Source organism: Cydia amplana, chromosome 18 (assembly GCF_948474715.1).
Source record: "Cydia amplana chromosome 18, ilCydAmpl1.1, whole genome shotgun sequence".
NCBI lineage: Eukaryota > Metazoa > Arthropoda > Insecta > Lepidoptera > Tortricidae > Cydia > Cydia amplana.
Genome location: NC_086086.1, coordinates 1,827,053 through 1,842,694, shown reverse-complemented (window position 1 = coordinate 1,842,694; position 15,642 = coordinate 1,827,053). Strand labels below are relative to the sequence as shown.

General features: G+C 38.8%; 1 long non-coding RNA gene across 1 annotated transcript in view; it reads left to right on the top strand.

Moving 5' to 3' along the window:
- LOC134656295 (uncharacterized) overlaps positions 1–15,642 on the top strand; it is a 551,434-nt gene that overhangs the window by 398,980 nt on the left and 136,812 nt on the right. The gene's annotated exons all lie outside the window — the stretch shown is intronic.

The following is a 15,642-nucleotide window of genomic DNA, read 5'->3' as shown; positions in this document are numbered from 1 at the left end:
ATTATTGAAATGACTCGTGAACGATATTACTGATATTAGGTTGTCCACAATTTGTGTCGTCCGCCGCAGCTTCGCCTGGCGAGTGGCCAGACTCCCTTTGCCACGGAGCGACGAATTATTTGGATGACGCTGCTAATTTTTAACTGACTACGGCTAACACAATAATGATTCTGGCGGCCTAGCTAAGGTGACGATCGCTATCGCTTCACGTCTCTCACGTCTATTAGTGTGACAGTGACAGTTGCGTTTCGTTCGCTACGGAGCGTTAGTGATTGGCATGTTGGCTACAGGGCAGGCCCTGTAACCAGGGTTAGTGGAACATGTACAGTCAGCTGCAGAGAAGCATAGAAGTTTGCAAAGTTTGATAGTATTGCTGACTGTACAAGGACATGTTTAAGTTAAGGTGACTTTCGGATATCAACTGCAGGTGCATTACTGTAATGTTGTGGCGTCGTTGTAGCCACCACTGTATACTACCTGCCAATTTCCTTGATATAAAATGAGTGACGAATATCATGATAAAACTTCCGTACACTGGTCCGAAGATATATCCGCTGGTTTCAACATTAATATCTCCATTGAATAATTTAACGGTTTAGACTCACTTGTTTTAAGTCACTCGCGCGACATGTTTCCGAGAGCCTAGGTCTCCTTTCTCAAGCACTAACCAATTATTCAATGTTAGTATGTCTCACAACAGTTTAAATTCGATTAATATCTCCGTTGACATTTGCTGGGTTGTCAGTTTTTCCGTGACCACAGCTGGTGCAACTCAGCTGAAACGTCGGAATTTAAGGTAAAAACAATGAAATTATATCGCGGTAGACCCGTTTGTGAAATTAAATATGTATACTGTAGAGATGCCCCGAATAGTGGTTTTGGCCGAATACCGAATACCCGGCCCCTCTCTCGGCCGAATACCGAATATTCGGCATGACATGCGAACATTTTGAGTCACAATTATTATGAAAACTGATCGCCAACAAAGCTCAACGTTAGATGACGTTAGCTAAGATAACAAAAACAAATCAGACTCATGATAGTCATGATAAAATTAAAATGTTTTTAAATCAATAAATACTCAAAAAAGGTTCTTCGTATTTAACAACTTTCCAAGAACACATTCTAAATATACCTACATGGTTTTTGGTTATTTTTATTGTGCAATTTTTCTTTTTAAGTAGGTGCAACAGATATGGTATTCGGCCGAATAGTAGGCAACATTCGGCCGAATACCAAATATTCGGCAAATTGGCCGAATACCGAATAGTTGCCGAATATTCGTGGCATCTCTAATTATACCCTTTCTATGCCTTCTCCGCACCGCAGTGTAATCCGGTCACAAGCTGCAGGCCACTTGCCCGCGTTGTATCAGTTATTTATTGCGCACCACTTTATTGCCGCTGCGGATTCCGGGAACGGACGCCGCCTGTAGAAGCTCTATCCAATCAGCTGCTATTTGGCCTGCTAACTGGTGAGGGTATTCTTGAGTGTTCATTACATCACGTATATGCAAATAGGGTTATTGGCCACTACATATAGTTATTGGCCACTCCTAACAAATTAGAAAGAAACAAGCCATTTTAAGCATTGTTAAGAGTGGCTAATGACTATGTCACAGAATAAGTAATAGTATTATCATACAGAACGGCCACGCACCGCCCCGCCCCGACTCGCATTACCTCGCCCCGTGCTCGCGCCGCGACATAAATCTGGCGGACTTCGGGCGTGCTCTCAGTAAAGCGACTTACCCACACATACACAATGACGCGTACAGACGTGCCGTGCACACATATGACACATATAAACGCAAATGATTTTTGATGTATGGCGTGTCCGCCCTGTGACTGTAGTGGCCAATGGCAATAACTATAGCGGTCACCCCACGCTTTCATTCTTCTGTAGTTTTCTACTACTTAAAATCGTCAGGTGACAAGCAAAACTCACTAATTACTAAAAAATATTTAAACAAAAATCAACCTTCTTTTCGTACCTACTAATATGGTTCACTATGGCTATGAACTTGTGGTGGTACTTAGTGAGTTTTGCTTGTCACCTGACGAAATAAACAGCGGTAAAGTTGACATTTCCCGCTGGTATGCTGCAGCACCAACCTAAATGCTACCTACTTTTCGGTGATGTCGAATTTTTGGCTGCAACTGCAGCAACATTACTGCTGCAACGTTGACGTGGGTAATGTCACTGTCAAAGTGACATTTGGATGTCGACTGCAGCTGCATAACTATTGCGGCGTTGATGCCACCGCTTTATCTGACAATTTAACACAATTTCTGAATATAATTTATTAAACGCATATCAAACGTTATTGAATGTAGATATGCATAATATATAAATGTATGTACAAGAGTATGTACAAAATACCAGATTGATATTTTCATTTTCAAATCTGGATATAGATATTGAATAATAAAAGATAAATGCTTATGAAATCCTCTTTGGGTATCACCAAGTTTTCCTTCCTTTGAAATTGTTGTAGGGATAATTTGAATCCCTCTTTATGCTCGCTCAATATGTTTCGAACCTATTTTCCAATACCTAAGCTTTTGACAGCAGAAAAAAGAAATTATATCCAACTTAATAACGTGCAGATGTTACTAAAGTGTGTCCAAAAATAGACATTTCCTCATAAAAGTAAAGGGTATGATTATAAGGTAATCAAAACGGAAACTTCCCTATCCTTTGTGACATTGGCTGTTGAAGTTAAAATATAGTGTGACAAAAGCCTAGCATTTTATCAATGGTTTCTTCATATCTTCCCACGGATTTCCGGTTGAACTTCAAAAAGGTCGAAGTCGAATCGAGAATTTGTTTTTTTCTTGCTCAATAATGTATGCTCAGTGAACTATGGTCGTGTGCACCTAATGAAGAATTATGTAAACTTGAAACGCATTAGCTGACTATGCAGTGAAGTGTGGACGTGTGCACCTAATGAAGAATTATGTAAACTTGAAACGCATTAGCTTACTATGTAGTGAACTATGGACGTGTGCACCGAATGAAGAATTATGTAAACTTGAAAACGCAACTACCGAACAACTCTATCAGCACACTTCTGGCATTTTAATTCCCGACGCAAAAAGAGGTGTGTTATATACTGTTTATACGACAACGGTTTCACTCACTTGAATTTTTAGTCGCTATTGGCGACATGTTTCGGGCCCTTCGGGGGTCCATCTTCAGGCTCGAGTGCTCGCGGCGACTGCAACTCGTGCACTGATCGCGCCGCCCGCCTCGTCGCTCGTTGCGCGCGCGCTGACAGGGCGGGGGCGGGGGGCGCGGTGCACTCTGCATCCGGAGTTGTCACGTGAAGGTTTGGTAGGGCGGCTGTATCGACTGACGTCCAGCACACTGCACTCACTATGTCCACGCGATCGTCACAACGCACTTCCCGCTTAATGCCAGGTATTACAGGTTTCCATGCAGGTGGCAGCATCCGGCCCCGTCCCGATTGAAGTTAGGACGGCGTCCAATTTCAATCGCCTCGCGAATCTTTCGCTACCGCTTTCTTTCTTTAAACCGCACAGTACGGTTTATTTTATTTTTATTGTTATTAAATGAAGAAGATATAATATCCTCTCACGCACGCATTCCAAACGAGTCATTGCAAAATAACCTGCTCTCTGTCTGCTCAGGAACAAAATAATGTTCCTGAGTTTAACATCATTTTTGGTCGAATTTTGTAAGATTGTCCCCAAATAACATTTATTTTAATTCTTCAACAACATAATTCACTAGTTACACATTTATCCTACAACACTGTTACAATTCAAACTAGCATTCAGCGCTAGTTAAATTTTGATTACAATGTAGGTATTTCTGTATGGAATCACGCGCAACCCAAAAGTTTTTATTACGACTCTAGTCAGCCGTCAAACTTTCATAACGCGGGGCAAATGAAGCAAATTAACAACTAAGTTTGCAGAGAAGCCGATTGTGTTTTACCATTTGTTATGGTTCACATTTCATTTTGATACGACCTTGAAAGTAAGCACCAATCAGCTTTAAGGTACCGTTTGGATTCAGACTACACCAGCATTACTGCTGCAGCATGAGATGACTGATAATATGACTCAAGATCGTATCAAAATGAAATGACAACTATATCACTTTAAAGCAGAATCGGCCTCAGTGTACCAGCAACATCAGATGACCGTCGGTAGATCTTATTTCTATGGATTAAGATTTATAATAGCTCAGTCAAATGTGAACTATTGTTTGTATTTGTACTGATTGGGCAGTTTCGTTTGTTAGGAAGTTGATTCATCATATTGTTTTGATATTGTAGCATAAAGATATTAAGGCGACTGGGTAGGTCAAAACTCTTCGTTGTCTTGTTTCTGATCACTCTGTCCCGCTTTTATTTGTGTCTTCTAACAAACAAATCAAAAAATTGAGCACTGTTGTATGTATAGTCACCACACGGGAATGTTACGCCATTTAGGTTCCTAGCTAACTTGGTTGTACCATACTTACGCTATGGAATGTCCAATTTAGTTAGAACCCTATTAAATGGCGTAACAATCACGGAGCGAGACTGTACCTATTCTTAGTTACAGATAATATTTTACATACATGACAATTTAAAACTTAATTTAACAGCGAGAAAGAGTTTAAAAGAAACAAAATTTTGCATATTCACTAGAGTTTTTGAGATTTTCACGAACTTTCAGTTTGACCTAAGTATATTTAAGGTCGAATTTCGCATGCATTGACTTCGCGTTCAATGTACTTACGGTCAAGGTTGCTGAGGCTATCGCCTTAAGGTATTAGTTGTTGATAAAGTTTGCCTATTAGGAGTTTAGGAGTTAAAGTTTTAGCTTAGTATACGGGTACAAATGGCCTATTATGTAACTTATGTTTACCCCGTGCATGGGATTCGTATATTATTTGAACCTGCTGTTCCGAGTATTCCTACTGACACGTTTTTCCCTTGGATGCGTGTCACGGGATACAACAATAATATATATAATTTCATATTAATAACGTTCACAAGAATAAACATTACTTGTAGAGTCTGTGCGGAAAGAGAAGAGTCGTGGAATAAAAAAATAATAAAATAAATAATAAATAAAACGTTTATTCAGAAATCTTGCTTACAACTAATTACATATATTCTTCTGCCAAACCACAGAGTGGTTTGTTGGCAGACGAGGCTCCTTTATGTATATTATGCAAGCTAGGTAGTTGATAGGTAACTTAAACTTAGGTATCTACTTAACCCTTTACCGAATGTATGGGGCCCAATACATTCCACGACTCTTCTCTTTCCGAACAGACTCTAACAACAGAATCTGTTTTGTTTTACGAATAAAGGATGACTCACACTAGTCCGGGCAGGGCCCGGGCCAATGCGTCCGTAACGTCATTTTCTATGAAGCGCCGCGCGTCACCGCTGCCAGAAGCTCCGGAATTGTGACTTCAACAGAAATGAACTAGTAGTGAAGTAGGTTAGGTTAGGACTGCGACCCACACACATAACTAGCTGTTGCTAGGAAACTTACATAATATACTTACTTTTAATATATACATATTTTGTACGACGATCGGAAACTGGAGAAATTAATTTTAGTGTGATACGTTTGTAGACCTCTGGATTTTTTACTTTTTATCGCTGCAAAGCTGTTGGTACCTGGTAAATTTGCCAAAAATCAGGGCCGATTTGAAGTAATTACGGAAAAAAGCGGCCAAGTGCGAGTCGGACTCGCCCATGAAGGGTTCCGTATTTAGGCGATTTATGACGTATAAAAAAAAACTACTTACTAGATCTCGTTCAAACCAATTTTCGGTGGAAGTTTACATGGTAATGTACATCATATATTTTTTTTAGTTTTATCATTCTCTTATTTTAGAAGTTACAGGGGGGGGACACACATTTTACCACTTTGGAAGTGTCTCTCGCGCAAACTATTCAGTTTAGAAAAAAAATGATATTAGAAACCTCAATATCATTTTTGAAGACCTATCCATAGATACCCCACGCGTATGGGTTTGATGAAAAAAAAATTTTTGAGTTTCAGTTCGAAGTATGGGGAACTCCAAAAATTTATTGTTTGTTTTCTATTTTTGTGTTAAAATCTTAATGCGGTTCACAGAATACATCTACTTACCAAGTTTCAACAGTATAGTTCTTATAGTTTCGGAGAAAAGTGGCTGTGACATACGGACGGACAGACAGACGGACAGACGGACAGACAGACAGACATGACGAATCTATAAGGGTTCCGTTTTTTGCCATTTGGCTACGGAACCCTAAAAAAGAGAATAGGTAAACATATTAAGAAAATCTTTTCTTAATTAATTACCTACTCAATAATTCTAAACATTTCTGTTTCCCTATCCCCAACGGTCCTGGAAGTATCCATTTACACAGGGAATTATGGCCGGTAAAAACTCAAATAAAACCGAGCGCCCGCGGCGGCAACAAAGATTTGGGTCAAAATCTACGCCAACTTTTTGTCTGAACTGCTGATGAATATTTTAATGAGGCCCATTGAAATGAGGCCCTAAAGTGGATAGTTGGGCCGTAATTGGGACGTCACTAAGCTAAGCTTATTAAGTGGGGAAGTGAAGCCAGGAAATTAGAATACAATTTAAATCGATTTTAAACTATCTTGACACATTCTAACAGTCATTAGTAATTTAATTAACATGTCCCGCGAGTGACAATAAAAATAAATTAAAATTAGACATGTTTTCGTATTTTTTTCTTTTTTTTAAGCTAACTGTAAACTTTTAAAGTAATATGAATGCACATTCGAACAAAGAAAAATTCAATAGCTGTCCAGCAAACCAAGCGTCTTAATGTCCTAATTTTATGATTTCCGAACACGTACAGATCACAAAGAAAAGCTTTATCCCTATTAGTCCGAACAACACGACGAGAATGTAAGGCTTTGTAGTTTTTCTTCTCATCCGATATCCTATCTACTATAAGTACCTATGTATTTGCGGTCGAAAGTTTTAATTTATGACCCATTTTGTACCTTGTCACAGTGTGCTTACATACAATTGCTAAATTAAGATTTTCTCTGCACTTTTTTACAAGTTTTTCTTTTATTTTAACTTATAAATAACTATAAATCATGAGATTACATGTGAAATTTGCGGAATATTTGCAAACAGTTGGAAATGTTTCCAGAAAATTCAGACTTTCGCTTTTTTGGAAACTTAGAAAGCTTATCAGTAGATAGGTCCCTACAATGTAGATATAATTTCATGAGTATGGTATATTTACTGATTACTACTATGTACTATAACATTTCCGTTCACAACTTGCCATTTATTTCTAAACCACGCTCGTTCCGATTAAGCCGCAACATTTTGATCTGCCTCACCACAATCCTCTTAACGGTACGGTTATGATGGTCGCACTTGTCTACGTGACACCGTGATAATGCCAGTGCCTGTCCCTTTCAATCGCGCGCTGTTAAAACGTGACGCTTATTTTATCAGGTGGATTACGCCATACCCTCATACGATGCTGCTTAAGCTGGACGTCGTAGAGCTAATATTTGCGCAAGTGACGTCTACATCGGAGGGCCTACCACGAAACATGAAATTCGAAATTTCGTTATCTGCCTCACTATCACTCTTTCATATTCGACCGATAGAGAAGCTGATAACGACGTATTTCGTGTTTCGCAGTAGACTATCTGAATTGGCACGCAGCAAATACTTCAAGCTTACGAGCGCTCGTCTTCAGCAAGTAAACTATGCAAACTAAGATAAATATGTGTTGCATTTCGTCTACACGTCTACTATTTCGTATACATTTACATGTAACGATTAATTTACGAGGGTAAACAAGGATAAGTAATCTTTTTTAACCGACTTCCAAATCTCAAAGAAGGAGGTTATCAATTCGGTTGTATGTTTTCTTTAATGTTTGTTACTCCATATCTCCGTCATTACTGTCCCGTTTTTGTTAAAACCCAGTTCTGATGATGGGATCCATGAGGAATCGAGGGAACTCCGCAAATCTTAAAGGCATACATATAATGATTTTTGTGTTTTTATCAACAAATCAAGCATATACATTCAAAAAAGTAACATTTGAGGAAGTGTAACTGCTGATGATGACCAGAACGAAACTCTTTAACGACGCATAGCTCGCGTTTGGCGATTTTCCCTCTTCGTTATGTTTGTTAAGCAAGTTAGGTTGTTAAGCCATATTTATGTCAAGCTCAAGTTCTGAACATGGGATCCATGAGGATTTGAGGAATCGAGGGAACTCCTCAAATCTTAAAGGCACACGTATAGAATTTTCTGTATTTTCATTATAAAATAAAGCATTAACATTAAAAACTGTCGCATTTAATGAACTGGAACTGCTGATGATGATCAGAACAGAACTCTTCAACAACGCATAGTACACGTTTGGTGATTTCGAATTTCGACTTTGACTTGGACTGGGACCCGGACTCGGATCCAGATCCGGACTCGTATTCGGATCCGGTTCGGACCCGGACCCGGACCTGGACTCGGACTCGGACTCGGACCTGGACTAGACCCGGACTCGGACACAGACCCGGACCTTGACCCGGAAAACCACTATGATACCTAAACTAAATAAAGCACTATGATTACCTACCATAAAATGTAAGTATAAAGTATGATGAGGCCAAACCCCTCCCGCTCAAACCCCCGTACACCGCACCGCATATGCGCTGTTAAGTGGGTTAGGTTAGGTTAGAACTGCGAGCCTTACAGAAACGAACTGCTACTAGAAAAGTGGGTGGTTTTACCTCGTTTTCTACATAGCGCACCATCTACTTACAATAATCTTTCACCGGGCCGCATAGAAGTCAGTTTTTTTTTCTTAAAAATTATTACTGTTGCGACTTTACTGCAATCGCCTCTGCATCGATCAATATCCTTGATAAAATGAGTAACGTTCGCCGCCGCATTATTTGCTGATGCCATTTGACATTAATGACGTTCATTTCGTCACTCATTTTGTCAAGGAAATTGACAGGGGGTGCCGTTGTTTCCCATAAAGTTTTAAGTCATAATGTATTTTGGTTGCAACTTCCAGTCCGTACTCAAGTCCGTACTGGTGTACATAATATTGTAATTTATAATGTATTGTTTGTCATATTATCATTAGTCATAAAACTGAAACCGTTAACATTTCAGGATTTTCGTTAGGTAATTGTATAGATAGGTTAGGTTAGGTTTGTTTTATGGCAATCCTGAAAAGTGACGCGTTTCTGAACCAAATGAAATGAATAACGAAAATGCGGGTAAACAATACATATTATGGCTTAAAACTATTTGGGAAACAATAGAGACCCAATTGACAGACCGAGATACGGAAGCGGAATTAACACCGCCGCAGTAATGCAGCTGCAGTTGACAATCGCATGTCACTTGTAGAAGTCGTTAAAAACTATATGAAAAGTTATTTTCACTGCAACATAGTTGAGTTAAACTATAACCTTTTTGACACATATTGCCTCTATAGGTACTCTTTCAACCATGCTGCGACAAAAATGTTTTTTCTACTCGTCGACTGCAATGCTTGAATTAAGACTTCGTATGTGCGAAACAAAAGCTGTAACAACGTGGCAATAATTTTAGCTTCCTTAGGATAATTTTTACACCATTCGTATCAATTATTAAATAACTAAAAAGGCCAGCAAATCAGGCGTCAAACTAACTCACCTATCTATACTAAACTGTAACTTATCCTGTCTATTAACTAAAATGTAATTTTCAAAATATAATTAAACTCATACATGTACATGTGCATAACGCTTGTTCCGATTTCCGCCATCACAAATTAATATGGCCAATCTTGGCGGTACTAAGCAACGGTTGGCACGAGCAACTGTAGCTACCCCCCAGGCCAGCTTAAACAACTTTGAACATTGTGTGAATGGTTGTAAGTCGAATTTGCTACGCTTGTTCAGTGGCTGCAAGTATTGGATGTATGTTCAAGTCTTGTGCTTCAATAGTGAGCTTAATTTGCATCATACGAGTCGTTTGAATACTGACGTGATGCATACTCGTTTATAGGAAATCGTTTGGTCGTGTAAAGTAGTGATTATAATACCTATTCTCTTTGGAGTAAAAGGCAGCAATAAGTTTTTTCGTTCTTTGAAATCCTTTTGCGTAATTAAATTCGAAAGTGTGAGTATTTATAAAGCATAGTAAATACTATTGGTTTATTTGATTTAGAAACTGTTATTTCTGTATTCGATTTGAAATATAACCTACGCTATCTATCTATCTGCCTATATTTTCTGTTATTTTATTATCTTATTTTCATCGGACGACCTAGATACCATATTTAGAAAATAATACCCACTTACCCAAGTATCATAAAATCATATTTTTCCTCAACATCTGTACAAGAAATTGTATTCGCAATCTCTCACTCGAGTAATATTGTATTCCCTTTCAGTTGTACTTGAATTTTCCTTTTTCTCCAATGGATCTTCGACTGGGCATCAGTGTTGTGGATAACGCTTATTTTTAGGCTTAAAGACTCGAGCCCACAAGACTCGTAAGTCTTCAAGACTCGGCTATATTTGAGAATTGTATTTATTTATTTTACGCCTATGGATGTAAGAAATCGTCTTTGCCGCCTTTGAGGCGTTAAGCCTCGAGAGTCTTAAGGGTTCGAGTCTTTAAGCCTCGAAATGAGCGTTATTCACAACACTACTGGGCATGTATTATGGATAAGTGCGTACGAGTAATACGATTATTTTGGGATACAAGCGAAGCGTTATAAGGATTATAAGGGATATCGGGATTATTCCTTTAAAAGGTTACTACATATGAGTCAAAAAAACATAAAAGACAGCTGCCCGAAAGTTAGATGATAGCTCGTAACCTACTACTGCTAGAGATCGGAGCGAACGACAACTACAGATAGAGCTTCGAGAAAAATAATGTCTAGGCCATTTTATAGTTGTACTACACTTTTTTTAATGATTTTAATGTTATTTCTACTCAAAATCATGAGCTCTTTCTAATAAAAAAACTGTCCCGAAATTTCCATACATTTTTCGATCCTGTCATTCCGTTGCCGTCATACAATATGTCTATGAAAGATGGCGATGGGAATGAAAATAAAAATCATGGGACATTTTTGTCTCCTATTAGGATCGAAAGAGCTCCTGATTCTGAGGGCCTACCGCGAACCACGTTCGACGTGTTGTCTCCCTGTCTCACTTACGTACAAATTTACAAGTGCGACAGAGATGCAATACGTCGAACGTGGTTCGCGGTAGGCCCTCTGGAGTAGAAATAACATAATAAATACCAAAAAAAGTATGTTACTACTTTATTTAAATGGCCCATTACCACGAGATTTTTGACTTACGCAGCTTATGGAATAACCCCATTACACCTTTATCATATTGACCTTAAATGAGAGTGAGCTCAACAGCGTATTTTGGTCTCCGTATCAACATAATATATGAAGGGCACTTAAGATTGCGAGCCTGCGAGGGCACTGTTATGTTAGATTGTTTATATTTCTTTCAGGCGGATCGCAAATTAGTCACTCGTTGAAGTTTACTCGTAAACATTACGATCTGAAGATTTCAGAAACTACTAGGGCTAAAATACAGTATGGCTTATGTACAAGATTATCGGTCAAAAATAAAACGCGACCAAATTGAGAATGATGTTATTTGTCATTGGAAGTATTGAATTCAGATATTTAATTAATGACAAATTGTCATGCTGTATAGAAGTTGTACACACAAGACGTCTATACTCGCTGTATTTTCTTTGTAGGTCTAATCTTATTAGCAATGAAAACTTATACTAGATGTTACGTAAATGTTTATGCTAGGTAGGCGTCTTATTTCCATAAAATGAGAGCGTAATTATGTTCTACGGCAGTGGTTTTTTTGCGGCGGTTTCGTGTGACAATAAACCAAACGTCTTAGAACCGAGCGTGAATCATAACATAATTCATAATGATTGACAGCCTGCTGACGACCGTTACAGGACCAAATACTAGTTTGTAGACGTCTCAAATACTTACATCATGGTGACGTCACTGACTGGTGACAATATGTCCAGTCGATGGCGGGCCGCAGGGCAGACATGTCAGTTGCGGATGAGTGATGCCGCGTGCCCGTGACTCCGCCCCAAAGGCAGAGAGATGAACACGTCCAGGCTTTTTAGTGCGTAGGAATCTCACATATCCTCCCCGTTTCCCCTGGCGCTGGGGAGTCTTCCCAAGATTTTTCCTGGGCAAAAAAAGGGCAGACGTGTCACGTGATGTTCGTGTTGGAGAGCCGTTGCAAACACAATACATTGAATTTCTAAAGGTAAAACGGTATATTATTAAATTATCTTACACCCTTTCAATAAGGTGTAACAGAACGTGAATTATAATGAAGTGATCAAGGCTTTGCTGACGATCGCTGACGACCATTACAGGACCAAATTATCTTCCACCCTTCCGCGGACGTGTTCAGCGAGCGCGACGTGACTCGCATAACTAGAGGTTACCCGATATTTACAAGAGTTGGCCCCGGAAAATGGTACATAATACCGGAAAACGGTCTAACATGATGACAGGTAGGGCTTGCAAATATTCGAAACTTTCAGATATTCGAATATTCGACTTTTTCTGACGACGTATTCGAATATTCGAATAATTATTCGAATATTATAAAAAATAAGAAAAGGAACGAGAAATCGGTTTATTATCGTTTTATTCAAAAGCTTTTTTCACATATTGCTAAAACTAAGGATATTTGGCAGAAATCCACTTAATTGACTAGGTTTTATCAGCCTACTACTTATAAGATGCCCACATTTATAAAAACAAGTAAAACGCCAAAATTAGACGTATTTAATATTTCTAGATAAATTTATTATAAATGCGTCGTTGCGTGAAATAATATAACTAACCATCCAAACACCTAGGTATGTAAGATATTTTTTTAGTAGGTAATTATTTTCCGATTTAAATTAACTTGTAATCACTCAGAGGCCTGTAAAAAGGCCTTTAATTTCATTGTATTTTGAATCTTTATTGACTTTATTTGTTTTGGCAAGTTATTATTCCTAATTTTTTTTTTTTTTATTTACACAAAAGGTACATGCTCACTATTGCTCACAAACAAAATTTATGATGTCGCCAAACTGTAACCAGTTTGTTGGCGAATGAAGCGCTCACTTAACTAATCGAATCATGCACCTAAACAAAACAATTAGTACAAAACAATAGCCTTTAAACAATAGGTAATCCTTATTATAATGGTCGGCTAATTATATAATATTGGAATATTTAAGGGAAAAAGTTAGTTGAGTACTGGGTGGATTATTCGTCAGCTAAAGGTGCATGGTTAGATTACCAAGTTGGGCAGTTTGGTATGATTAAATTTGAGAATTGCGATAAGTGACAAGGTTTAGACTTCAAAAATTCGCTTAACGTACGCTTGTACTGAATAAACAGAATGACCCTTTAACTTAAAACTTACGCACCGTAAAAATAACATACCTTTTGATTTAGTTTTCTTTTAAATTGAGTTAGGTTTCAATGTATTCACGAAGTCTATCGAGAGGAATACAGTAAAAATATTATTTCCTTCGTATTTGGGTACCTACCGTTCCTCATTCACTGTAAATACCCGTAAAACACACAGAAACTGTAACTACAGCGGATGACATAGATTTTTTTATAGTAATAAAAAATATTCGAATATTCGAAACCTGAGCGGCCGAATATTCGAATATCAAAACAGGTCGAATATTCGACAAATTCGAATATTCGACAAATTCGAATATTCGAATATTCGAATTGCAAGCCCTAATGACAGGACAGCAAAAACTTTCAGTTGGCAGAAAGGTAAGCGAGAAAAGTCCAAAATTGGTCTCTTTTTTAAAGTGACTCCTATATTTCATCCAGGGATGTTGCGAATATCCGCATCCGCATCCGCAACCGCGGAACTTCCGCATTATTTTTAACAGGTCGGTACAAGAACGTCTTAGCATCGGCGTATGTGCTAGACTGCTAGGTAATTTAGTCATTAGCCAAAAAAACCTATTAGAAATTAGCAGTCAAGCGTGAGTGGGACTTAATGTACGGAACCCTTGGAACGCAAGTCCGACTCGCACTTGGCCGGTTTTTTGAAATAAAAATTACTAAAATGTAATATTTGACGTTTTTTATGTACCTATCTTGACATCCGCATCCGCATCCGCGGATGTGAGCCTTTAAAAATCCGCATCCGCTTCCGCATCCGTGGATGTCAAAAAATCGGCATCCGGAACATCCCTGATTTCATCATCAGAATAAATAAAAGCGCTGGCTGGACGTCGACAATCTGACACCTGAGGATGCCGAAGACCGGGCGAAGTGAAGACTGAGCAGGAAAGCGGACCCTGGCACTAGGCCGGGAAAACGCTAGGTTGAAGAAGAAGCCTCTGACATAGAAGAACGCCAGTTGGGTACTCCGAGGGCGAACAGGAGCCCGTTTCTCAAAAGCTTGTAAGTCCCTTTCTAACAAAAGCTGTCAAAAAGTGACATCCGCTCGTATTACAAGTTACAAGCTTTCGAGAAACGGTCTCCAGGTCTATTAGGGTTTCGTGAGCAGCGTTATCTGTATTGGGTAATAAGGATGATATAGGAAACTAAATTTCATGTACAATTTCTGACGCTAGCTCTTCGTCTATTTACATTCCGAGAAATCCGTGTAAACCTTTAAGGATTGCCCTGGAATCGGTCATATATCTTTTTTGCTTACTTATTCATTACTTACTTATTGATTAAGTTAGGGGTGGTAAATAATATAGTGAATACCAGACGTATATTGAAATAAGTTGGGTTTTTCTGTTAAATAACTGTAACATCATCTTCCTCGCGTTGTCCCGGCATTTTTGCCACGGCTCATGGGAGCCTGGGGTCCGCTTGGCAACTAATCCCAGTAATTGGCGTGGGCACTAGTTTTTACGAAAGCGACTGCCATCTGACCTTCCAACCCAGAGGGTAAACTAGGCCCGTATTGGGACTAGTCCGGTTTCCTCACGATGTTTTCCTTCACCGAAAAGCGACTGGTAAATATCAAATGATATTTCGTACATAAGTTCCGAAAAACTCATTGGTACGAGCCGGGGTTCGAACCCGCGACCTCCAGATTGAAAGTCGCACGCTCTTACCGCTAGGCCACCAGCGCACCGTTAAATAACTGTAACATCTGACGCAAATTGTTTTGTTTATGATGTAAGCTCTAGACTTATGTGTAGATAGTAAGTAGTTTATGATAGCCATATATTATGAATATACATAGAAGAAACTCCAAAAAAATTCACAGTCATCGCGTAAAATTAAGTTTCGCTATTTATAAAAGGGCGACAAAGCGATTTCCCCTGGCACTGTCAGATCATATCAATAACAAATCCAGATCAAATTCATAAAGAACTTGTTATAATAATCAGAATACGCCTCCCTGGGGCCCATTTCTCGAACGGTTTTAGGCTAATATTATTTCTGTGCCTCCAGTGTAAAAGGGTTTAACTCGAGTTTATCCAAATTACAAATTTTGCTACTAAAAGGTTTATTTTACGAAACTACATCTTTTGTGCTGAAACCCACTGCCCTACGACTTCTAGTTTCTGAGATATCGATTGTGCAAAAGGGTTAAAGTTTAT